This window comes from Cygnus olor, chromosome 5, assembly GCF_009769625.2.
Source record: "Cygnus olor isolate bCygOlo1 chromosome 5, bCygOlo1.pri.v2, whole genome shotgun sequence".
Lineage (NCBI taxonomy): Eukaryota > Metazoa > Chordata > Aves > Anseriformes > Anatidae > Cygnus > Cygnus olor.
The window spans coordinates 39150762-39175801 of record NC_049173.1 but is presented as its reverse complement, the minus strand read 5'-3'; the positions used below and the strand labels follow the sequence as shown (position 1 = coordinate 39175801).

The 25040-nt window shown below is 38.1% G+C and overlaps 2 long non-coding RNA genes across 4 annotated transcripts in view; one reads left to right on the top strand and one right to left on the bottom strand.

Moving 5' to 3' along the window:
* The window catches only part of LOC121070568, a 240625-nt gene extending 219063 nt beyond the window's left edge, over window positions 1–21562 (bottom strand). The window contains exons 1-2 of one of the 3 annotated variants that reach the window (XR_005820140.1): window positions 20539–21562; window positions 13005–13075 (exon numbers count right to left, since the gene is read on the bottom strand). This is a non-coding gene — a long non-coding RNA (uncharacterized LOC121070568). The remainder of the gene's footprint in view (window positions 1–13004; window positions 13076–20538) is intronic. The other 2 variants (XR_005820137.1, XR_005820138.1) reach the window with 2 other exon arrangements.
* LOC121070571 lies at window positions 1791–12492 on the top strand. The gene is made up of 3 exons (XR_005820144.1): window positions 1791–2077; window positions 7875–7942; window positions 8737–12492. It is a non-coding gene; the product is annotated as an uncharacterized LOC121070571 (long non-coding RNA).
* Window positions 21563–25040: the final 3478 nt, after the last annotated feature.

The following is a 25040-nucleotide window of genomic DNA, read 5'->3' as shown; positions in this document are numbered from 1 at the left end:
AACCTTCTGACTACTGTCCCTGGCAATCAACCTTTCAGGCACCAGCGACACAGCTAGAGGTACCCCTGAGCAGATCAAAGATGACTGTTAGGCTCCAGAGACAAGGTGGAAACGGGCTGAGGTGGTGCTATCTTTAGTCTTTCTGGTCAATGGTAAGAGCCCAGGAAGGAGCAGATGCATTCAACTGCCAAAGAATGCACAGCTACACCACCCATGTCAACCAGCAAAGATACATTTTCTTTGATCACACTGCTGTATTTGAGAGAGGAGGAGGCTCTCCTAAGGTGTCTGTACAGTAATGCACAGAGCCTGAGAAGTAAAGTAGAACTGCAAGTCCAGGACAGTTTGGGGACTACCAAATGAGCAAAATCCAGGAGACCTGATAGGATAGTGCACACCACAAGGACAAGATCATGAATGGACAAAGACTGTTTGGGAACATCCAACAGATGAGCCAAGTGCACATGACCTGTGAGAAGTGGTTGAGGATGCTGTTTGCTCAGTCGGACTAAGAGGAGGATAAGGGGAATCTCAATGCAACCAGTAGTTACTAGGAAAGAGTTAGAAAGATGACAAGGTCTTTTTGCTAGTGGCAGCTGGCAAAACTCAGGAAAATAGGCACAAGCTGTGATTTGGAGTTTCAGACTGGATAGTAGAAAAAAAAAAAAAAAACACTTTCACTATTTGTTTTACTTTTTCAACTTTGCATATTTCTTTTGGAACTGTTATTTAAAAGTTTTTTTTTGCTTTTTCCTTTGGCACTTTCAATTCAAAACAGGTCAGTAAGCATATCTGATTATTCAATTTCTCAGCCAAAGGAATAAGAACTGAACACCTGCTAAATTAAGACCTCGCCATTGTTTCCTTGGGCAAAAATAGAATATTTTTTTTACCCTCTTACTTTTTGTATGTTTTTCAGAAAGTAGTTACATCATAACAATATGAATTATACTTTAACACATTTTCCATGTACCAGAAACAGACATTTTGCTACCAGGCTACCAAGGCTGGTTACCTTAATGTACGCTGTGAAGAGTGTGTTTCTTTCTGCTGTTCCATTTTACCAGAGACTGCTCCTGCACAGATGTGTTGGAAAGTGTTTTTCCCTAGGGAAGTCAGAGTGATTTTTATACTAGGCAAAATCAGACCTGTTTAGAAAATAAGATGGGATAAATATATGGGGATTACATTCTGCAAAAAGGATGACTCTGGAGCCTTTTTTCTGACTTTACACCAAGGACATAATACTGCAAAGCAATCCTTGTTAGTAATCTTAAGATAACAAAGGAGTTGACTTATTCAAAGTAAGCCAGTAGTATTGCCCTGAAAAGAATGTTCTCTCATGGAGACATTTCCAAAACATAATTATAAATATAAGTAACCACTTGCTACTGCTACAGACCATGGACCTATCTTTGAAAGCAGAGAAGCTCTGCTGTCATGAGGTTGAAGTGACAGCCTTTCAAGCTATTTGGCTCTGGAAGAATATGCTGAAGTCTCCCTAGGACAGACTGTATGGAGGAAGCTAAGTGCCCTATATTCTGTAATGGAAGCAGCAGCTTTGAGAAAGTCACTGGTTTATCTGGTGGCTTAACTAACTGACGCTTCTGGTATGGTATGTCCACTATGCAGGAAATTCCAGTTCACTGAGGCTGATACCAGCATTATTATTGCATCAGATGTGTAAGAGGAGCAACTGTTTGTATGGTTTTTTGCATAAAAGAAAAAAAAAAAGTCTACATATCAAATGCCAGGATGGACAGATTGTACAAAAATTAAGGAAATAGGAAAGAAAGAAAGAAAAAAAAAAGCAAAACAAACCATTCCCATTCTCTCTCTCTTTCTTTTAATGAACATACATACTGATTTAGAGCCATCACTGAATTGGGTTTCAAATTCATAAAAATTGTGCAAAACTCAGGAAAGCCCTGGAAAATGGACAAATCTGCCCTTTAAATGACTTTCACCAGGAACCTCCAATCTTATTAATCAAACTATAAAGTACATACTTCACCTGAAAAATATGAGGATAAACAAGGAGCACTGCAAATGAAAAAAGTGTGGAAGCAGCTTTCAGGTAAAGTTTATTGTTCTCTTGCATTCCAAAAATCTTCTGCACCACAGCTCTGAGATCAGTACCTAGATGGCAAAATCTTCTTATTCATCATTTTCTTTCTTAACCTTCACTTCACAAGAAAAGGGACAGGACTGAGTCATGTGCAGGGAATCACCTATCAGACAGTGAAGCTGCAGAAGTTATTCATAAGGATAAATGGATACATTTATTCTAGTGAAATATGATTTTTTGGTGTTTTGTTGTTGTTGTTCTTTATTTGTTGTTGGGTGGGTTTTTTTTTGTTTGTTGGTTTGGTTTTTTTGCATAGACTAATTAGGCTCCACTTTCCTGCCACTGAACATGCAGCTTCCATTGGAGTCAATAATAACTGCAGATGTTCAGGCTCTTTAAAACTCAGGTTGTCTTATCTTAGATGTTTCTGTTTACCTACACTATAATAAAGGGCTAGATCCTCAAAGATATTCAGGCACCAACATGAAAATGATGGAATGTCAGTGTCTAAATATTTTTGCAGATTTTATTTTAAAGGTAAGCCCACGTTTCAAGAACATCTGTACTTCCAGCAGCCATTTGACTCCCCATTTTCAGCCTACCAGCACTAATAGGACATTCAAGCATTCTTGGGAAGGAAAAAAACATCAAAGATTTTTTATTTTTTTTTTTTGGAGTCCAGTGCAACACAGTTTTAATATTATATTGTTAATAATAGATTTCAGAATGTGTAAATTCCCTCAGAGAATCCTGATAATTTTACCTTAGCTTATGTATTGAATTGAGTTGTGTCATTCATTGACACTTGCTGTCATATTTAATTTGAACACATTTATAAGAGCTTACCCCACCAACATCATTTACTGGCTTTGAAATGAGCAGATGAGGGTATGCTGACTTCATGATGGTACATGACTTTCACCTAACTGATTGCTACATAAGGGCCTCTACACTGATTTGTAAATGCTGCAGGGGCAGATGAGTCTGATTGTTGCATGAACATGTGCTGCATTGAATTGTGCTACTAAGGAGGCAAAAGTTTCCCTTACCTCTCCCAGCAATTCTGTATTTTCATGATAGTCCCATCTCAGAATTTATTACTCTCTAAAAGGTTTGATAGTCCCACCTTCTCATCCATGCTACCCCAGTCTTTCTCATTCATTCACTGGTTCCACCACAGCAAGACACTCAAAGACACTCAGATAAGCAGACTTTATCTCTGTTTTAAGGTTTGTGTACACAACTTCACACCTGTCCAGGACAGCTGAAGACAGTGAAGAGTTACAAATTTAACATTAACGTATACCTTAGGCCAATTGTACTATTGGGTCAAATTCTACATGCTATGATTCAGGCAGATGTTAATGGGAAACATGACTCTCTGGTCTCTAGGATTTTACTCACAATAAACTCTCGGTTTCTGTAATTGACAGATAAAGATGTCTGACTTTTTTAGGGTGATGACATTTCATTTGGCCTATGGAGGGTTTGTCTACAGCCATAAACCCTGTATGTTTGACAGTCAGATGGGTCAAATAATCTCTCAGAATCCCATTCAGTTTATATTATTTTGGGACAGGTACTTTCGGAAAAGTTGAGAAGACCTAACTGAATACAATATAATATACTGAATAACTGAATGTGTACCTTTCCCCATCTCCTGAACCAGGACAGCAAACACTAGAGGGAATTCTTTGCCGAATCATAGAGTCAATAAGTCTGGAAAAGCCCTCCAAGATCATCTGGTCCAACCATCCCCCTACCACCAATGTCACCCACTAAACCATGTCCCTAAGCACCATGTCCAACCTTTCCTTAAACACCCCCAGGGACAGTGACACCACCACCACCCTGGGTAACCCGTTCCAATTGAAGACAAAGGTGCAGTAGCTTTCCCACTTCCTGCTCCTCTCCCATCATCTGTTACAGGTTGGTCTTTACATCAGGTCTAATGCATTAATTCAGTCACTCTACACATCTGCTAACTCCATTGTCTCATTTTGGGGGAAAAACTTCAGCAGCTACAGCTGCCTCTTTTTTTTTTTTTTTTTTTGGTCTGTTTGGTTTTAAACATCCAGCTGGATTAGTATTTCCTGGAACCTCTTGTAAGTGTCAGAACTTCTTAAATATTTGCTAGTGCTAGCAATCATTACTACAAAAGGTTTTGTTATCTGCCAAAGAATTCAGAACTTTGTGCAAGATGGGAAAAATTTATAGGAAGATAGGAAATGATTAATAAAATATCACTGAGCGTAATTAAAATATATTTCCAATATTCATCACAAAAACGTTTGATCTTCCTTATGTTTTTGGTTCTTTTCCTTGAGTTATAGCCTTCCCTATCCAGAAGATGACCTTTAAGTAGTCTTTCTATTACTTTTTTTTCTTTTTGGATGAGTACAATCACAGGATAATTTCGTAACAGATAAGTATATTATGCTGAGTTTCCACTGATCATTGGTCTAAGTCAATGAGATAAATAAGATGATGTAATCTAATTTTCCTTAATTGAGCAACCTCTAAGCTGTGTATTACTTTTACAATACAAAAGTATTTAGTCAATAGTTGGATACAGTTAGATACAGTTGGTAGGACAATAAATCTTATCTCAATACTTGGTGCCATCACGTGCAATGTCAGAAAGTATCAGCTACAGAAAATATAGAAGTAACATATATTATTGTTAACTCCAAGTAGCTAAGCATGACTTCGAGACTGAAAATCTGGGGAAAAACAAGTTAATTTGATAGGTTTTGTTAACCTTCTAGTATTTTTGCCCTCCTATGACCACCAGGACTAGAATATTATTGAATGAAAGCTGAGATTCTCCCATAAACAGCACATCTTGGTATGGCACTGCATCTAATGTGTAAAAAGGATGAGAAACTAGGCAGAGTACCTTCTAGGACAAAATATTGAATTTAAACTGAAAAAACAGCCAGACCAAAACCTTATCCCTAGTTCATATCCCTAGGTCATATCCTCATTAAGATAGAAATGTCTCTGTTTTTCAGGTGACAATTTCTTATAGAAACCAGTCTTTGCTCCAAGTCTAGAATTAACTTTAAGAAAAAAAATCCAGTGATAGCAATGTAGAGAATTAAACCTTTGGTCCAGTTTCTTTTTATAATTATCAATAGTAAATTAAACCCCAAAGCCCTGAGGCAATCCATCAAAGAACCAATTGCTCTGAGCTTTTGAAGAAAGAGTGGCAGCCCTGCAGCCCTCCTTTCAGAAGGAGAAGCACCAAGAAATGAAGTTCCCCTCTGGTCTGCTGGTGTTATCAGATCACTCAATGGTACACATTCTGTTACTTCTGTCCACATTTACTGTCCACCTGTTGAACAGTAGCCATAGAAAAGAGGGAATCACACAATCTACCACCCTCATGTCAATAACCTACTGCCCAGCATGTTCACCTTCACTTCTTTCCCCACAGCACCCCATTTGTCTTTTTCTCCCCTGCTTCTGCTTTATTTCCATTCACTTGTCCCCTTAAAGCACACCATTCCCCACTTTTCTTCCACCAATGGAAGACTTTAGAAAAATCTACATCAAGATTTGAAACCCATTTCCTTCCAGATCCCTGGAATACTGTTCTCCCGTTATCCAGACCAGGGACATGATACAATGTGGTGGCGATTGACTCCCAGTCCATTCACAGGATTTCATTTGCACAGAAATGATGTGTAGGCATGGGGGAAGGACTGGCAGACACATGTATCTGGCTTTGACATAAGGCTGTGAAATGGGATAAGTATGCAGTCCTGGATCTGATAACCAAAAAGCATTCTCATAATTATCTGTTTAGACATTATTTAGAAAACATTTATGAGAACAGACATCCACAATGCAAACTCAAAATACATATTCCCAATCAAGCCTACTACACGCTGCCTTCTACATACATCCACCTGGAAGGAAACATTACTTGTGAAGGGACAACTGCAATACCTGATCAGTTGTTCTATCTTCTACTGAAAATGTTCTTCAGTTTTGAAGTTTCTGTACAGTCCACTAACAATGGGATCGCAATCAAAGCCATCCACAGAATTCAACAACCTGTGATCAGCTAGTAATATTAGACAGCCTCCCAGCTTGAATTTGAAAGCCAAGAATGGAAAATACTCCTTTTTCTTACATTTTTTCTTTTACATTTTTCCTTTTACATTTTTCATTTGCACCTAGAAATGGAAAGCAAAATAAAGTACACAAGTCTGTGCCAACAGAAAAATTTACTTTGAGATTTCAGGTAAGTGCTGTTGCGTTCTTACTTCCACTCTTCGTTTGTCATCACTAGCTCAGACACAGATGAAAATGAGCAAGCATGAATTACGAGTTTCTCAAATGTGGAAAGTACAAAAAATGAGAAATTTTTACTATCTTCTGGTGACGCACGTTTTGCAAATAATCTTGTTTTACATCAATTGTCACATTGCTTATGGAATTTATGACAGAGAAGAACTCAAAACACATCACGCATTCTTTGATGATTTCCAGTAATACTAAGAGATAACCATAATGTTACCATGTGTGTCTCAGAATAATGAATTTTGGCTTGGGCTACAACATGACTTCAGTTAGACAGACACACAAGAAGATGAAAATAAATCATGTGAGCAGCTGACAGAAACTGCTGCCAACCTATCTCACATGTACTCTGCAACAGATCTGTGGTAAAATAAAAGCTACTACAGTAAACACAAGGAGATAGATCTACTACCTGCTCTAAAAAAAAGAGGCATTCAAGCCTGAAAACATAAGTCAACAATATATTTCATAGAACTTCCCTTCCAAGGAAAATTTGGCATGAGGAATAAAAAGGCATTCCTACACAGGGCTAGGTTTTAACAACAGATCTTGAAACACATCTGATGTTTTTTACACCAGTAAAACCTCGACACAGAGCATGACACACATGGCAGGAGAGGGTAACAAAGGGGTGTAGTCTGTTATATGCTACTCCCATGCAAGCATGAACTCTTAAAAGTTGCTTCTTTTTTACCTTCTGTCTTTTAAGGAAAGTTCCAATTTATTTTGGCTTTCTGGAAAGGAGTGCATGGGGTAAACTCTGGGGCAAACACCAAAATTTCATTTCATCTGGATGTCCTAAGAACTGATCTAAGAACCTCCACCAAAATTCTTAATTGAAGTGAAACATTTTTCAGGTAATTCTATTTTGTGGCTAAATAAAAACAATGACAACCAAAGGCAAACATAAACATTCTCCAACAGAGACCCTACTGACTTCTCACTATGAAAAATCTAGACTGTATCCTCGTTAATTCTCACAAACATATGTACTTGTAAACATACATACAGACACAACCCTGAAAAAGCTGGAGGACAACAACATATTAAATCTGTCATCACAAGCCATGCTAGTTCATTCCTAACGCATTCATGACTAACTGAAGAAAAACAAACAAACCAAATCCTAGCTTGATTACACAATCAGTGTTTCAGCCAGAGTTCTATAATAAGGTGGCTTCAAAGGTCAGGCATATAAACTACAATTTTAGAGGAGGATCCTACATAAGAATATTAGTTTTGAAAAGATTTGTGAATCTTCTGAAAGCTTCAAGAGAATCTTGAAACCTTACAGATTGCTAGTTTTCCAGGAAATAAAAGACTGATGTCTTTGAAACAAAAATATGTGTTCTGCTCCCTTTAGATGGTTCCACTTGAATGTTTCTGAAGAAGAAAAACTCAGTTTCAGAAACATTTGTTAGTTTTGTTTAACTCAGTGCTGACAGAATAAGAATGTGTTCATGTTAAAGCAGCTAAATGTTCTGTATTTCTCTAGGCTGAAGATAAGATCTAAGCTGGAAGTCCAGTCTGAGCACCATGAGTCTATCAAATCCCTGGGAAAAGGTAAGGAGTCAGAAAGCGGTCTCAAAATTAGCATCTCCTGCTCAAAACTGAAAAAAAAAATCTGGATAACTGCTGAGGAAAATAGCTCAGGCCCATTTCACATAATTGTGGCAGGTCTTCCGGGAATAAAAGTCTGAATGGTTCTTCTGGCTGAGTTAAGAAGGGGACTGAATTAGATGACCCTAGAATTAATTTGAGATGAGGACTTCTTATGAAGTAATTTACTACAGCCCAAGTCAAAATTTAAATTCAGTCTGAAGTTACAGACTTTTGGCCCTCCCTACTTTACTCTCTGAATCCTGGTGTCCATAATGCCTGCGTGCTGTGTTAATATTTAGAGTGTGCATGAAACACAAGAATTTTTAGCTCGATTTCTAACCTAACGGATAAATTGTCTCAGCCCTTTCAAGTGGCAGCTTGTAGGAAATTCATTTTTGCCCAATTTTAATGTTTGTGCTGCAGATGACAGCAGAGAGAGCTAGCTAGATTCCCTTTGTAATCAACAGAGATCTAATCAACATAATCAATGCAGTCAATTTAGCTCATTCTAAAGTAAACTCCTACAGTTGGTCAAATAAATTGCTCTCTAAACTCCAGTGATAACAATGAGAGATTAAACAGCTGTCACTGTAACTAACACATGTCAACAGCTACACAACGTAGATAAAATCTTAGGTCCATCAAATTCCACCCCCTTTTTCACACAAAATATATCAAAATATAGAATTCATTTTTAAAATTAGATTATTTTAGAACTATTTAATAACCTACTATACTTTTTTTTTTTTAATCAGATGCCTGCATAAACTTCAGCCTGTTCAGCCTGCACTGTTAATTCACAAGATCCTGATAGCATGTGGTAGATGTCCTTCTGAGGTGCTTTACTAGGAATGTTATTTGCAGTAATATGATAACTATAACCCGAGAAAATTGTGGTTTTCATTAATTTATGTGTTCTGCCTCCCATCACCTCTTTTCTTACTTGGAATCTAAATTTTACTGTTAATTGTTGAGATTTTTACAACTTTGCTTTATACTTACATGGCAATGTACAGCTAGAGTGAGATGCAAATTTACAAAGCTTTTAGACATTGCCTTCATTCTAAACTGCAAAAAGAGTTTAGTGCTGAAGTCCTTATCTGACTCTAAATTCACCTCTTCCTCAGAATGAGACACTCCTGTTCTTCTGAAATACATGTTACCTGGGTAACACTGTCCCCTTTACTGTCTTCCTAATTTCATAACGTCTAGGTGTTGCAATACAACAAATATATTCAAACTTTGTCTAATGTGCAACAATGAAAAGAAGGCTCTTATAATAAGTTGTCACCAAGGGCTCCTCTCTAATCCTGGGAGTTTTAAAGAAAATAATTTCCCTGGAGAACCTGGGAAAATAAAACAAATAGGAACAAAAATGTAATGGAAATTCCCTTATATGGTGGTGTTTTAAAGACTGACATGTCATATAGTCGGTATGGCAGAATTGCCACTGGAAAACCCTAGAAATGAATGAGCAATCCCACCCACAACTTTTCCCCCTCTTCTGGTTAGTGGAGGTGCTACTGAAGAACAGCTGCATCAGCACATAGAACCAAAAGACGGGATATCAAATTCTGCACCTGGTTTTATCACATAGTAGCTGTATAGCACCTGCCACAAATTAAAAATTCTTCTAGTTACGTTTCCATGTCTGTAAAGAGGGGCCTATAATATTTCACTTGAAAAGAGTGATATCAGTTGCCACAATTAGATTCAAATTACAGAGTCAGTGTTACAGTAAAGGAATAGTGTCCTACCATCCATTTTAATAAGTATGAGTAGAAAAAGTTTAAACTGGAATCACATCTCCACAGGACAATCTGGTGTTTATTACACATAACTGCTAACATCGCAATGTCTGAGGGATGCGTGTGGATATCAACGCATCTGTAAAAGTTCAGCAGGTTGGATCCTTCTTCCTTGGCAACATTTTTGAACAACTTTTATTGAATGCAATATGCTCTGTTTGAATAGTAAAAGCTAACTGCTGCCAGGAAATAAATTCAAGATGAAAGTCTTTATTATTGCTGTTCCAGGAAGAAAGACTGAGCTTCTGCTGGGCAGAACTGCATGAAGAGCACTGCAGGTATCATTCAGTTGTGCTCTGCTTGTCCTGTTCAGGAAGCACATGAAGGAGCTATTCCACTGAAGTAAGAGACTGCAAACATTAAAATTCTGACTTCTTCACCACATTACTGTTTCAGTCTGAATAACAGATGTCTGTATCCTTCCTAAATCAGGAGGAACTTTTTTCACCTCAGGTTGTACAGAGCAGAAAAGGAGAAGGCGTTGATCTAATGCACTTTCTTCTCTATCATCTTTGTGAAAAGTTCTGCATTTATAAAGTGTACCAGGGTGTAAAAAACTTTCTAATTTTACACTCCTGAGTAGGAAAGTACTATTACTAGAATGCTATAGCTAGACAATAATAGGAATTAAGACACTTGTAGCCCCGTATCATTAATCTGGAAGCTTTTCTCTAGTGATTTCTTTAAACAACACTGCAGATCTTTTCCAGAAGGTACCTTGCTCAGGGCAGGGTTTCATCTAGGGTCTTCTCTCTCTCAAAATCAGCCTCTTCCTACAGCTATTTAAGTGTTAGTTGTAACTGGGCAAAGAGAAGATCCTTGTTCACTGATCCTACTCAGTGATTTGTTCTCACAGTTTCTCAATGAATTGTTCAGAAGAAGAAAAGAAAAACAAAAACAAACAAAAAAACCTTTCTTAGAAATGCTGAAGAGAATTTTAGGAAGTGCTCACAAGTGCTTTTAAGACTATGAAATAAAATCTGTAACTTGGTAAATTGCAACATCAATAGTTATTTAAAACTAGGTTCATCAGAAAACTTTTCCCATAAAAACACTGCAATCAAAAAACATTTTCAGCACTTCATCTCTACCTCTCTAGCATCTTCCTTCTTTAGCTTAAAATTTTATTGTTCCCTTTGATCACAGCCCTTAACTTATTCATTTCCAGGTCTGTAAAATACACATAAAAACACTTATTTACATAGTAAAAATGTCCTGCGACCAGTGATTAAGACTATTGTGTGCCCACTATAATTAAGAACTTTACTGTGTGGCTGACTGCATCCTCCCATGTTCAACCCATAAACATTCCTTGCAAAAGTTCTAACTAGCATTTAAAGTACACTTAATGGCTTTGTTAACAGACATATTCCATCTGACAGGCACTAGCCTGATTGAGTTTACCTACTGGCTAATGCACTTAAGCCTCCTGTTCTGAGCACAGCCTGTGAGCCTACAAAGATTCATTGTTTGCCTCCTTATAGGTGATAATGAAATTGGCATCCTTTTCACACTCCTGAATGGATTCCATGAGAATTTGAAAAAGTTGTTTGCTACTACTGGTATTATATAACCATCTTAGTTTCAGCATGCATAAAAGCATGTTCTTGTCAAATACCTTATCTCCAGGATTGTATTAATAACTAAGCATGAGTCATGCTGAGCATCAGACATGTTTGTGTTTATACATGTTATACAGTAAGGACTTACTCTAAAAAAACACCTAAATCTGTTTGCCAAGTGCATTATCAATGCATTATCCTATGACTTGGGTGGCCCTTCATTTAATATGCATGTGGCCCTGATGTTCTTCTGCCTATAAGCAAGCAAACATTACACTGGAAACTGAAAAGAAGATCACAAGCAGATTGCATTACCAGATAGAAATCTTGCCTTGTCCAGCTAATCTTTAAAATTAAGATTTTAAACTTGCATTATCAGTGCTTAGTAAGCCAGGCTGTAAAGCACTGAGCATTTTGACCTGAAATACAACAAAAAACTGAATCACAAGCTCAACCTTAAGCACACAAGTAGTCCCATAGATTTCAGTTATATTAAGGAGGTGTTTTAAAGCTTAGTTTTATCAGTAGCAATGTTTAGCACTTTGCAAAAGTCAGTCACCAAAGGAAGCTCTGAGCAAGGGCTACAATTACCTTGACCATGTATCTACTGTAAGAATAACAAGAAGTAACCATGACACAGTACTACTTTTTATGTGAGTGGTTTGAAAATAACACAGAATAAGAGAATAAATAATTATTTAAATACATCTCAGTTAGAACTGGTATATTCTGATCAAGGGGAAAAGAGAGGAGTCTCATTGCAGTACACCAAAATAAGAGAAACAAGTGTTTTGACAAATTTAAAAATTTCACTGCAAAATATCAGAGAAAAGTCATGAACTTGCACTGTCCCTCCCTGTCAACTTAACAGACAGGAGCTGTGCGTGTGACCTTAGTGCACTGAACTGCAGCTACCACAACCTTCTGGATGGACAATCACGTTGATATTTTATTGCTCTTTTAAGTTACATTTATAAACTGGAAATACTAAGAAATGCAAAGGAGTTCCTATGATCATATTCATCCCCACACAAAACTCTTTGCCAGACATTTCTACAGGAGATAAAGTAAATTACATCTTCAGCAGCTTTTATTGATCTATTATGTCTGGTACAATATCTTACCATGAAATAGGGATATCATGAAGCTATTCTAATAAAGAAATATCTGGGTCCTTGGTGCTTTGTCTGTCATCTGGCCTTCTCAAAAGAACTCTATTCTTCCACAGTATTTTGTAGTTTATTTTAATATGAAAATATTAAACGTACCCCATACATAAACTCCCACCCATCAATGCTTAAAACAGGATTTTAAGCCTTTAAGGCCAATAGTGCATACCAGAATACCTGAAGCAGACATCCACTTCATTCTGGAAGCACCTGACAATACTGGTACATCCCTTCTTGGCTTGAAATGTACCTGCATGACTCTAGACTTGTGCCATTAGCATTCCAGGAATATTCTGGGCTGGACAATGGACTATACTTCCAAATGAGATCTCCTGAAAACCAGAGATTAGATTGCCCAACCAGACTCTCATGATGGTGACCAACTAGATGGATTAGAAAAAAAAATCAAGTGGGATGTGGAAGAATTGAGCTGAAATCACTCATGTCTGAATTCATTGCAGAGATTTGGACAAAGGTCTCCTACCTTTCAGGTATCCTTTCAGTAGTCACTTAGGCCAAGCCTCTTCCAGCCTCCTCTGTTAAAGCTCTTCTAATCTGTAAAGCAAAATAATTAGATATTAACCAGGGTGAGGAGCAGAACTCAGGCAACTTTTGTTTACAGACAAGTCTCTGAGGGGGACTGAGGAGCAATTCCTTATCTACAAACACTGAAGATCGTAAGTGTCCTATAAAATAGCCTTCATCAGCACACACTAGGTGAAACCCACCCTCTCTGACAAAATGGGACTACAGCAGCCAGGGCCTGCAGCGCTGCATGGCCTGGGACAAGGTCCCCAGCTGCCACCCTCCAAGACAGAGGACAGCCCTGGGGGGCTGCAGCCCACAGGTGACCAGCACAAGGACAAGGATATGAATTAAAATAGCAGGAGCAGCACACCAGCAAGAAGCACAGATGAGCAGACCGAAATCTACATGCACAACCACAGGCTCCTGCACCACTCCTCACCTCGCCAGAGGAATTTGTAAGGACTAAGTGTAACCTGTGGTGAAAAGAAGGCGTTGAGACTAGGAAGGGGGGGAGGAAGGGCGTTTGGCTGAAGTTGAGCCTTAGGAAGGAGGAGGAGAGGTGAATTTCCCAGCCAGTATTTAACCTCCACTGGGCCCTTTATTTTCTTCTATAAAACAAGTCATTTATGTTTACTAGCTCAGTACTGACAATCACAGACTGCTTTGTTCTATACTGCAGTCAGCATCTTTAAAACAAAAAGAAAAGAAAGCAAAACAAACAAACAAAAACCTTAGCATGTCAAAATAAAAACTGAATTCAGACAAATAGCTTTTTTACATTGCTAGGACAGTTTAAAGTCACTGAGGCCAAACAGCGCCCACCCCTGAGGTTTTGGCTCCAGAAAGTGACTAACTCCCCTTATGCAAATAAACAGACATCTATCTGTTCTTGCATCTATACCTCAAAAAAAATAAAATAAAAAAATAAAAATAAAAAATAAATCTGTAAGCAGCACAACTTAAAAGCTCCTGTGAAATACAGCATGAAGCTGTGAAAAGCAACATACTATTCCACTGCTTGCAGTAATTTCAACTGCAAACTTTAGAAGCCCAGCTGTGTTATAATAAACAAACCAGCTGTAATCTGCAATACCAAAACCATACAAGTCTGATCTGACTGTGCAGACAGTAGGCAGGCACACATCTCGTCTTAATGCATATTAAAAATTCTTGGCACCCCAACGCAAACAATCTCCAATGAAAAAAATATCAGTATGAGCAATCCTGCAGGTCTTGTTTGACATTCCCTTCTTTGCCCCATGATCAGTCTTCCCTGCTTTTTGTGCTGAAATGGACACAGTTATTTATGTAGGTTTGAGACAAGGAGGAAAACAGAACTCTCACCAACAGTATTTTTAAGTAGTCTTAAAGAAGTTCAGGACAAACACTGTAGCAACTCCCACTGATAGACAATAGTCATGTGCATCTGCAGCTATACACATGCTTTTGTATGTCTTTGATGACTTCTAAGGAAAAATCACATCAAAATTTGATGGTAGCAACATGTTCAGCATTAGAATTTGAGCTGTCATTTTAATGAATGAAATGGCCAGGCTGCCAAAAATTCCATAGTTCTAATTTCCTAAGAGACAAACAAACACAGCTAATTAAAAATACATTGCCAAGTAGATTTGAAATAAAATTTAAAACATATTTATGTGTTATATAAATTATAAATATCTATAGGACTTTTTAAAAAAGTCTTGTGTTTCTGAAACTGACACCTTCCTACTAGTCTGGGGATAGAGCTTCTCTGTAAAAGAATATAACAAACATTCCTATCCTGGAACTTCTTTCCCCTCCAACATCAAATCATAAGCATTTAAAATGTATAACACAGATAAATACAGCTACGGTGAAAAACTTGGCAACTTTTAACCAAGATACATTTTTCTTGCCACTTCTTCAAAACTCCATCCACTAGAATATAAGCTATTTCTTCTACAATAGGCAAGTCACCATAGTCACAAAGAACATTTAAAGAGGAGAAAATGACATAATATTGCAAGAATAGTTTCATGTTGTCAAGAGTGTAGATTTAGCTCAAAAATAGAACACTAACTTGACTAGTCAAAGATGCTTCATAAATAAAACACTTCCCTAACAAACACGTAAATTGCAACACCCAGAAAGTCCCAGAACTCCCAGGAAATCTCTTGCTAACGCTACACCATGACTAAGCTTTCTAAAAATGGTCTCAGAAGAATGAAGGTCAAAAGGAACAGAAAAAAAAAAAAGACAAAAATATATATGTGTTTTGCCTTTCCTCTTCGATCAGTGTAACTACACACTGATCCTCAGCAGATGCATACCCCGTCCCTTATGTTTCACTCTATCAGGACAGGTTATAGCTACATCACTTTCTCATGACCTTCCAATATCCTATCCTGCTTGTAATCCTTGCACTACATGACCTCAGGAAATCTCCATTCAATTCACCCAAACACATTGACTCTCTACCCCCTCTTCTGCGTTTTTCCTGGTTCTTCTACCATGAAAGCAATGTTTTTCCATGACCCAGCAGTTGGATTTAGAGGACATCAGTTTAAATCTAGCAGTGTTTATAAGAACACATAATGATCTTTATACACTCAAAACCAACCTTTTGTAGCCTCTTAACCTTCTCCCAAAATTCTAAAATGGGCTTCTCCTCCATGAGACCAAGATGATAAAACACAGCCAAGTCATGCTACTGATATTATAAGCCAAGAACATGACAAGAATATTTAAAAAAATAAAAATGCAATGACATTTTCAAAATGCTTTAATGTTTATTTTTATCTGTTTAGTGGCCAAATTTCCCAGGGAAGTCTAATCCTGAAGTGACACGAAGTATACAAAATCATGGGAAGCTTGCTTTCTTTCTGATGACACTGGGGGTTGTCTGAAAATTCCTGGCATTTGAAGAGCCTTATTTTGAGGATTTCTCTAAAAGGTCTGAAAGCAGTGATAGGAGAAAGAATAGTCTTGAGGTGAAATCTGTGCAGTACATCATGGGAGACCTGAGATCATTTTCACGATTTAGCAGACTATCCATTTCTATGGATTGTCTGTCTCTACAATCTGTAGACTGAGGAAAAAATGATATGTCATCCACATCTCTTCACGTTTTGGAACCTGTGATTTTTTTTTATTATAATTATTTTATTTTTCACCACAGTATGTCAAGTACAAATAACACAATCTCAGTGGAGACCTCCAGGACTTAGTGAAATACACATACACATCTCTGTCTCTCAGCACCCTCCAAAAAGGCACTATTAACAATTAACTGCTTCAGTAAACGTGAAAGCATTTTACCATGCTAATCATTTAATGAATTAGATTAGAGAAACTTCTTTATGTCCTCTTAGGATCATCAAAGCTGGAATTCTTTCCTGCAAGTCGCATTCCCAGCATTTCACACTTCTTTAATTCTTTCAGAATTTTGCAAATATGCAGTATTCTGGCTGAAATTGTGGATGTTTGCTTCAGGATGATTAAATTATTAGATACTGAGTTTATGATATCTGTAATACTTCACTCAGATAAGGCCTCTGAAAAACACACTAATTCTCTGATGCTCAAGAGAGGATTGCAATAATTCAACAGATATTTTGTTGTGGATTCAGTCTGCACTGGCCATGCCCAGTCCTCACACAGAGCACTTACATTTTAGATGAATTAGAGCACAGGCCAGAATAATGTGTGTCAAGATGTAAGGTTTACTGTATTTCCCACACTTGCAGACAGTTACCACTGGGGGGTAGGGACAAGCAAACCAAAGGCAACCAAATTTTCATAATACGCTGCTCAAATCCTGCCAATCCTAAAGCCAACAAGACTTCGTATCCTTTCTTCCTCCTGGGTTTAAACCTATTTCCCTGTTTTTTAACAATCTTCTCTAGGATGAGATTAAGTGTGCCAAATTTCAGGAATGCCAAGATTTCTCTTTCAGCTGGATATTGTGGGTGCGGGGGTGGAGATGGTGATATAGTGTCAAAATTCAAATTTATAGCAGAGCTGTGGTCCAACTTCAGTTACTGAGTGATTACTGCCATTCCTTTAGTAACCCACTTTCCTCCTCATGCTATACCATTAGCATTCTGGAATATTAATTAGTGGCTTTGAGGTCTTTTCCAGTACCTCAACTATGTCAGGATTCTTCAAAATAAGAGAAGAAACATGACCTTTGTAAGATCCTAGGACTGGCTGCAGAAATAGATCTGTTTGATGCAACCACATCTGGGGAAAAAAAAAAAAAAAAGTATATTATTTGTACTTAAAATGTCTAAATTGTTACCAAAAAGTTCAACAAAATGTATATGTATCCCTTGGGGAAGGGAGTTAGAGAGGTGTCCTCTCTTGTAAAGAGACCATAACGCTCTCCACTTCAGTGTGTGATGTTCAGGACAGGCCTCACATGAAGTAAGCACAGAAAAGCACAAACTCAAATACTCCGCTCTGAGAATACACTCCTAAGAATATCCTTGAGGCAGACAGACACACAATGCTGCAGCACGCTAAGGGAGGGATGGAAGATGGAAGACCTCTGCAAATGATCTCCTGTGCTGGTACCAAGCTCCTGTGCCTGCTCTGTGCTCATGCACACTGGAAGAGCAATTCCTATGGCTACTTCAACACTCTGGGCCTCAGGAGGCTCACACCTTTTCAAGGGTAGTGCATTTTTCTTCCTAAATGAAAGGCTTGGTATGCTCGTGAGAAATTCACAAAGATGCCTGTCAAAGCAGTTACCAATGGTGTGCTGTCACCCTGTGACTTTGTCACATCTTCAGAAACTGGAATTACACTAAGCCAGTTTCTAGCAGCTGCTGCCTCCCACAAATTTATTAGCTGCAGATATGATGTCTCCAATAGCTCTGCTATTTATGCAAAAATCTAAGTTCTGCCTTTGGAACCTCTGCCAGAGGTTGCTTACCATCCAGTGCCAGACTGGCATCAGACTTCTGACCTATTATTTCTGATACACATGGAAGACTGGTGGTCTGTTTTATTCCTTTCTTTTTTTTCTTTCTTTCTTTCTCTCTCTTTCCTTCCTTCCTTCTTTTTTCTTCTTCCTTTCTTTTTTCATTCTTTTTTTCTCTCTTCCCTCCACCCTTTTATTTATTTATTTGTTTGTTTGTTTGTTTATTAATGTGACCGGAAGTTTACCTTCTAAATAAACTGGAAGAATGGAACTACAGAAGCAAGGTCTTATTTGCTGCTGTGTGGGAGCGCTACTTGCTACCACAGTAACATACAGATTTTAGGATAACAAATCAATGAGCTGTGGTGTGATAAACAACCACGTGTGTTAGGATAAAAAGATTAAGGATAAATTCTGACTTTGTACTTTCTGATCATTACTGTATAAACACTGTAAAAAAAAATCAGTTGACCTCAAGAAGTGCCTTAAGCAACAAGGGACAAAACTCTGAAACATTGCCAGTTAGTTCATTAAAAGAAACTACTGATCTGAAAAGATAGCTCATCTGTCATGTTCTGAATTATAGGAATGGCCTGTCACCATCTCCCACTGTTTTCCAGTTGTTTGCTTAATGGATTCAGGGGCAGTAAGAACATTGTACCCTACGATATACTGAGCTGGAGCTAACTCCATCTAGTCTGTTTTTTTTTTCTTCTTCTCCCCCTTCTGGCTTCTTATCTACCACACTTACACCTGTGTTCTATGATAAACTGTATGTTGCTAATGTTCCCTTTGATCTTGCATTCAGCCCGAGGGCTTAAGGTGAAATCAAAGCTGAGATATGCAATATGGACTTACAAGATATAGATATGTTATATAGATATTATTTACCAATTTTTGAGTAATTTAAGAAACAAAACAACTGTATTTTTTCTTCCCCATCTTTAATTAAAACAATTTAACAGATCATTCTCTATAAACTGGAAGAAGAAATTCAACCATGACACTAAAAATCTATATACTCGCTTTAAATCTGAAGTAACCTTTTCAGATGAATAATAAACGGAACTTATGATTCTTAAAATATTTATATTATACATATATATAATATATATATATATATGTGCATGTCTTCCTCACTTTCTGGAAGCAAACTTTGTCCTGCCTGCAATTATTTAAACAATTTCCCAGAAGACAGCCAAAATACACATGGATATTTAAAAAAAAAAAAAAATCCAAAGGAAATTTTTACTCATAACCATTCTATTCAGTCACCCACAGTTTATCTGATTTAATTTGGTGAGATCTGAAAGTGATTTCACTCTTTAGTGTAATCCCAGCTGTAGAGTTACATCCTAGATAGTATTCCAACAGGCTTAATCACTTTGACTTTATGACAATTATGTAGAGCAGTCTGTTTTGTTGTAACACTATAAAGCTTAATTCTCTTTGGCAGAAATTCATGGAAATACTGGTAAAATTAAGTATACATTCCAGCATGAACATCATAAGAGATCAGTATACACTTAATATTCTGCAAAACTAACAAAAAAAAAATACTAACTTGGTTTAAAAAATAGTCACAATCTGGGTCAAATTACTAATTCTAGTAAATTTGACACCTGTATAACAAGAAATGGCTGGAAATATGTACATTGACTTTAAGAATAAAAAGAAAGAACCATTTCTCAGCAGGAAGCTACAGAAGAGAGATTTGTGACTTAATCTATATTAAAAAAAAAAAAAAAAAACACAGCTGAAATCACCTCCAGGTGAAAGGGTAAGTCTGCATCTGGCTGAGCATGAAAGGAATAAGAGACCTGAGCTCTTCTACCTACTACTGAACACTTGCATAGCAGTGATAAAACTGTCCTGGGGTTATCTCACAGCAAACTCCCCTCAATTCAGTAAAACTTGTACAGACGTGCTTTATTTTTAGCATAGACTGTTTCACTCGTGTATATCCTTATCAGACTGAAACAGCTTTCCGTGCTTTGCTGACACTCTTAACAGGGACCAGAATATTTTAAACTACATGACTTATACTGCTGATACACACTAAGAGTTTACAAACTCCCCCCAACCCCCTATATCTTACTTTTAAAAAATCTGTTAGAAAAGAAGGGATTCATTGATGAATAACCAGCCTGCATCAAGAGCTTGGAAGGAACTGCTTTCTTAACCACTGATTTGACTCAAATTCTGGCACAAGGATACACCATCATATTTTTCAACCACACTTTTTTTTTTTCTCCTGAAGTATTTGAAATAAAAATTGTCCTGAGCACACAGACAACTGAAACACAGGTTATAAAGGACCAGGATGACCCAACTAAAGAATCATTTTGGATTATGTTAAGGCATTAAGCATAAATGCAAGGCATACCTAATACTTGTAAGGAAGCTCCCTTGAGGGGCAAGAATAAACATTTATCTACTTATGGAATGGGATCATGCATCAGGAGGCTGAAAAGACCTGGAGGAAGACTGAGGTTCTCTTTACAATATTCAGCATAATCAACAGAATTATTTATTACGGAACAGATCCACAAAGGGGGTTTAACATTTCTGTCATAACACCTACCTTTCCACCACCTCAGGTAATTTATAGCTGTGAACAAGGCAATTCAGCTCCTGTTTCAAGGCATTGCAGAGTTAGGCAACTCAAAAAGGAGTTCCACAAAAGCAGCACATCATTTAGAAAGCCTTTAAACTAACAAGGAAATGCTTCACGAAGCTACAACCCTTCTCTAGGACAGAGGCATTTTTCTTTAAGAGAGAAGTGTGATTCACAGTTTTCCGAGATTTTTCCTGGAATTCAAAGATTTTTTCTTGGTATTAGTATGTATGTATGCTAATGGTTCCTCGCAAACCACATCTAGAAGAGGCCACAGAGTAGTATGGAAGATCTTTGTTTCAACTCTGTAAAACTATGTCCAATTGAATGTTTGCACTTAGGGTGTCCAAATTTGGCTTTCTTACAGAACGCGTTGCATAAATCGCAAAGTCACAATGATTCTCACAGTCCTGAATGAATTGGCCTGTTTTTAGGGAGAGCAGCTGTAAACTGAACACACTCACAACAACAGGGCAGTGGAAAAGATGGGGTATGATGATACCATTTTTACAGTCATTTTTTTAAAGCAGAACCATACCTAAAGCCTATGAGATTAGACAAAACCAAGGTGGTTGGTAACTTGTCTGAATCTTTGGAAGGGAAAGTCACTGTAAATTAAACATTCTTCAGTAAGTGCACTTTTCGGCAAAGACACTTTTAACCTTCTTCTAAGCAAAGAGTTACTATCAATTTCTATTCACAGCAGGCTGATTTTGTATCAGGAACAAGGATGTAGCTCTCAGTTACAATCAGGATCAGACAGTCTCTCTCATCAGTACATCAGACATAATTTTAAAAATATGTAACCTTCAGATACCCAATTACACATCTCTTACTAATAACCCTCTCAAATTAAGACCTTAAAGATGATGGCTAGACAGGACATGGAATTACATTGAGAAACAGTCAAAGACTTTCACTCCTACTTTTGCATAGCCTGTGCAACTTCTGCTGTGCTTGATGAATCACCCCACTACAAGTCTGGAAGCTTGCAGGAAAAAAAAAAATCACTAAACAAGCTAAAGACTGAAACTGTTTTATCTTTAAGAGACACTGTGCATAACTAGCTTGAGTGGCTAGAGTAATTATGTCCCGCCACTCAGCTACACATTTCCTGAAGCACTTCCTTCTATCACATTCAACAGAATTTGGCAGGGATCAAAATCAGGTCACCTCTAGCTATGCCAAATCTAGCCAGCTTGAGCAAAGAGTGACAAATGAATGAAGGAACTCAGGGAAATCACTTATGCCTCTCCTTATTCAGAAAAACAAATATCATCTTGACTATCACAATTTCTTCACAAACTGAGTACAATGATTCAGTAAATGACAGGCAGAATGAACCTTTGGAGTATGTGTCAGCACACCGGTGAGAAAGATCATGGGGACGCCTGAACTCATATGCTTTGATGGCAGCTTTCCTTCGGTACTTTATCCTTATTGTCTCTGCTAATATCAGCATCTACAAACAGTACCTTTATGGGGAGCTGTATTTGGCCAGCACTCTGTGATACAGGAATGCCTGAAAATATACCTATGTCACAACTTGGCAAAGTACCATTGCATGGGAAAGGGAATGGACTTCGTTCTCTGGGTTACTTAATGTTTGATACCTCTCTCAAACTCAAAACTGAGGTTTGATTTAAGATAGTTCTGAGCTATGCCAACCACTACCAAGTCAGCCTTGGTGAGCTGGCAAGAAATACCTAAGAGGATCCAGCTCTAATCCCACAGAAAACACTGTGACTATATCATTCAATTGTAGAGGTTAATCCATATGTCTGTGTTCCTCTCCCCACCGTCTGCAAGTTATTGTGTCCTCTTTGTAGCCTGAAAACTGAGTAAATAACCTTTAGAAATAGATTTGAGTCAGACTACTCACAATATGAGTAACTCTTGCTGGAAATTCTTTTGGGACTTTCATTATCCCAATTACGTTAAGGCCCTGTAACTAGACATTATTTAGTGCAGGTATTTTCAGTTTCTGGGGACTTGCATATTGCAAAACAAAAGGGATACAATTCGCTGCTGTTTAAGGCATTGTATTTGAAGCAGAAAAAATTGTGCTGCAATCCTTTGGCACAGCAATCAGTTGTCCCAGAGTCCTTATCTTGTCCCATCTTTTTAAGCAGCTGTTCTTACACATTCTCCTATGGTCATTTCATGAATCAGGAAAGATGAATTTAGAGTAAATAATTCTTTTTTGTATGGGAGCACCGAAAGGATAAGTAACTGGTAGTTTACATTGAGGACAAAGAAAAAGTAAATGGGATGATATAATTCTATATGAGATTAAAAGCACCCCATGACATGAAATTACTCCCACATATAATGTATATATCCCACAACATTGTTTGCAAGTTCATGTAAGGCTCTATATCTAGAAATGGTATGTTTGGTATGTATGTTTCTGTCTATATACAAAAACAATATGAGAAAGTTATGGGAGAAATACAAATTAACATAGATTATTTGAGCAAATTTGCCAACACCAAACTTGGAGGAGTTGTGGACTCGGATGAGGGTGGAAAGGCCTTGCAAAGAGATCTGGACAGTTTGGAGAGCTGGGCAATCACCAACCACATGGAGTTTAAAAAGACCAACTGCCGGGTCCTGCACCTGGGACAGGGCAACCCTGGCCATACGTACAGACTGGGCGACGAGACGCTGGAGAGTAGCCCCACAGAGAGGGATCTGGGGGTTGTGGTTGACAGCAAGTTGAATATGAGCCAGCAGCGTGCCCTGGCAGCCAGGAGGGCCAACCGTATCCTGGGGTGCATCAAGCACGGCATCGCTAGTCGGTCGCGGGAAGTGATTTCCTGCTCTACTCTGCGCTGGTGCAGCCTCACCTCGAGTACTGTGTGCAGTTCTGGGCACCACAGTACAAAAAGGACATTAAACTGTTGGAGAGTGTCCAGAGGAGGGCAACGAAGATGGTGAAGGGCCTAGAGGGGAAGATTTGTGAGGAGCATCTGAGGTCACTGGGCCTGTTCAGCCTGGAGAAGAGGAGGCTGAGGGGGGACCTCATCGCAGTCTACAACTTCCTCGCGAGGGGGAGTGGAGAGGCAGGTGACCTATTCTCCATAAACACCAGTGATAGGACCCTCAGGAACGGTGTTAAGCTGAGGCAGGGGAGGTTTAGGCTGGACATCAGGAAGAGGTTCTTCACCAAGAGGGTGGTCGCACACTGGAACAGGCTCCCCAGTGAACTAGTCACTGCACCAAGCCTGTCTGAATTTAAGAAGCAATTGGACTGTGCACTTAGTCACATGGTCTAAACTTTTGGGCAGACCTGTGCGGTGCCAGCAGTTGGACTTGATGATCCTTACGGGTCCCTTCCAACTCAGGATATTCTATGATTCTATGATTATTATTCTGTTTAAAAACCATCAGCTTTTTCATAGGTTCCCTAAAATACATTAAAGTACTGGAAATTGTACTGGTTTCTGGCAGTTATCTAACAGGGAGGAATGACCCTAGAGGTGAAATACTACAAAACTGATGGTTTTTTTCAAGATACCTTCACTGTTGTCTTGACTGGAGGTTACTTTTGATATTTTTGTGTGTTTATTTGAAGAGATAACAAGATCAGGGAATAAAAGATGATACACGTAAATAGTTATTCATATTCGGATTCCCCTGCTCACCTGCTTACACAAAATAGAAAAATATGGCAGCATCTCAGATACCAGCCTAGTTTGAAAAGGGTAAATATTTGAAAGGTGACTGTCAATTCAACTTAGTCTTGCATTGTTCAGATTGTAATAATATCCAGGTAGATGCAATCCACAAACCCTCTATGAAGTTTCGTGTCAGAAGGCATTACCAGTTCTAACTGGTAAACGCTAAAAGCTCTAACACTCTTGCCAGTGTCCTAATGATGTTTTCTTCCCCACTTTTTTCCTTGATGATGTATTGGAAAAAAGATCTCATCATATCTAATCACAATGTAGATTGGTTTAGATACTGAACAGGTTTTGAATTTAAATGGAATCAAAACAATTTGTTTTCATTTCAACAGGGCAATTGATGCACTTTTTGCCAAGCCAGGTTAATATTTCCTTGAAGTTTTCAAGCAGTAACAAATGTTTTGTGCTTTGGTGCATGAATTTAAAAGGAGACAGGGTTTCATCTTATTCTTACTGTACAGTGTTTTATATCTATTTTCAGGCACTTGATTCCCTCCAACACACAAAACATGACAGGGTAAGACTCAATAGGGAATTAAATTAACTGTGAGGATAGGACAAATTTGTGCTGGTGACTTTGTTTCATGAGCCAAGATCTAACAAAGCGTATTAGAAATGAGTCATTAGAAGTGAGCAGTTTAGCTTCTATCTCTGACTCATTCCCAAAGAAGCTGGCTGCATGTATATGCCAAGGCGTCCTTTGAGAAAATAATGTATTTTTTGATTTATATTGTTTCTCTACGTAAGTATTGGGCAACAGTTTAATCTCAAAAATATAGT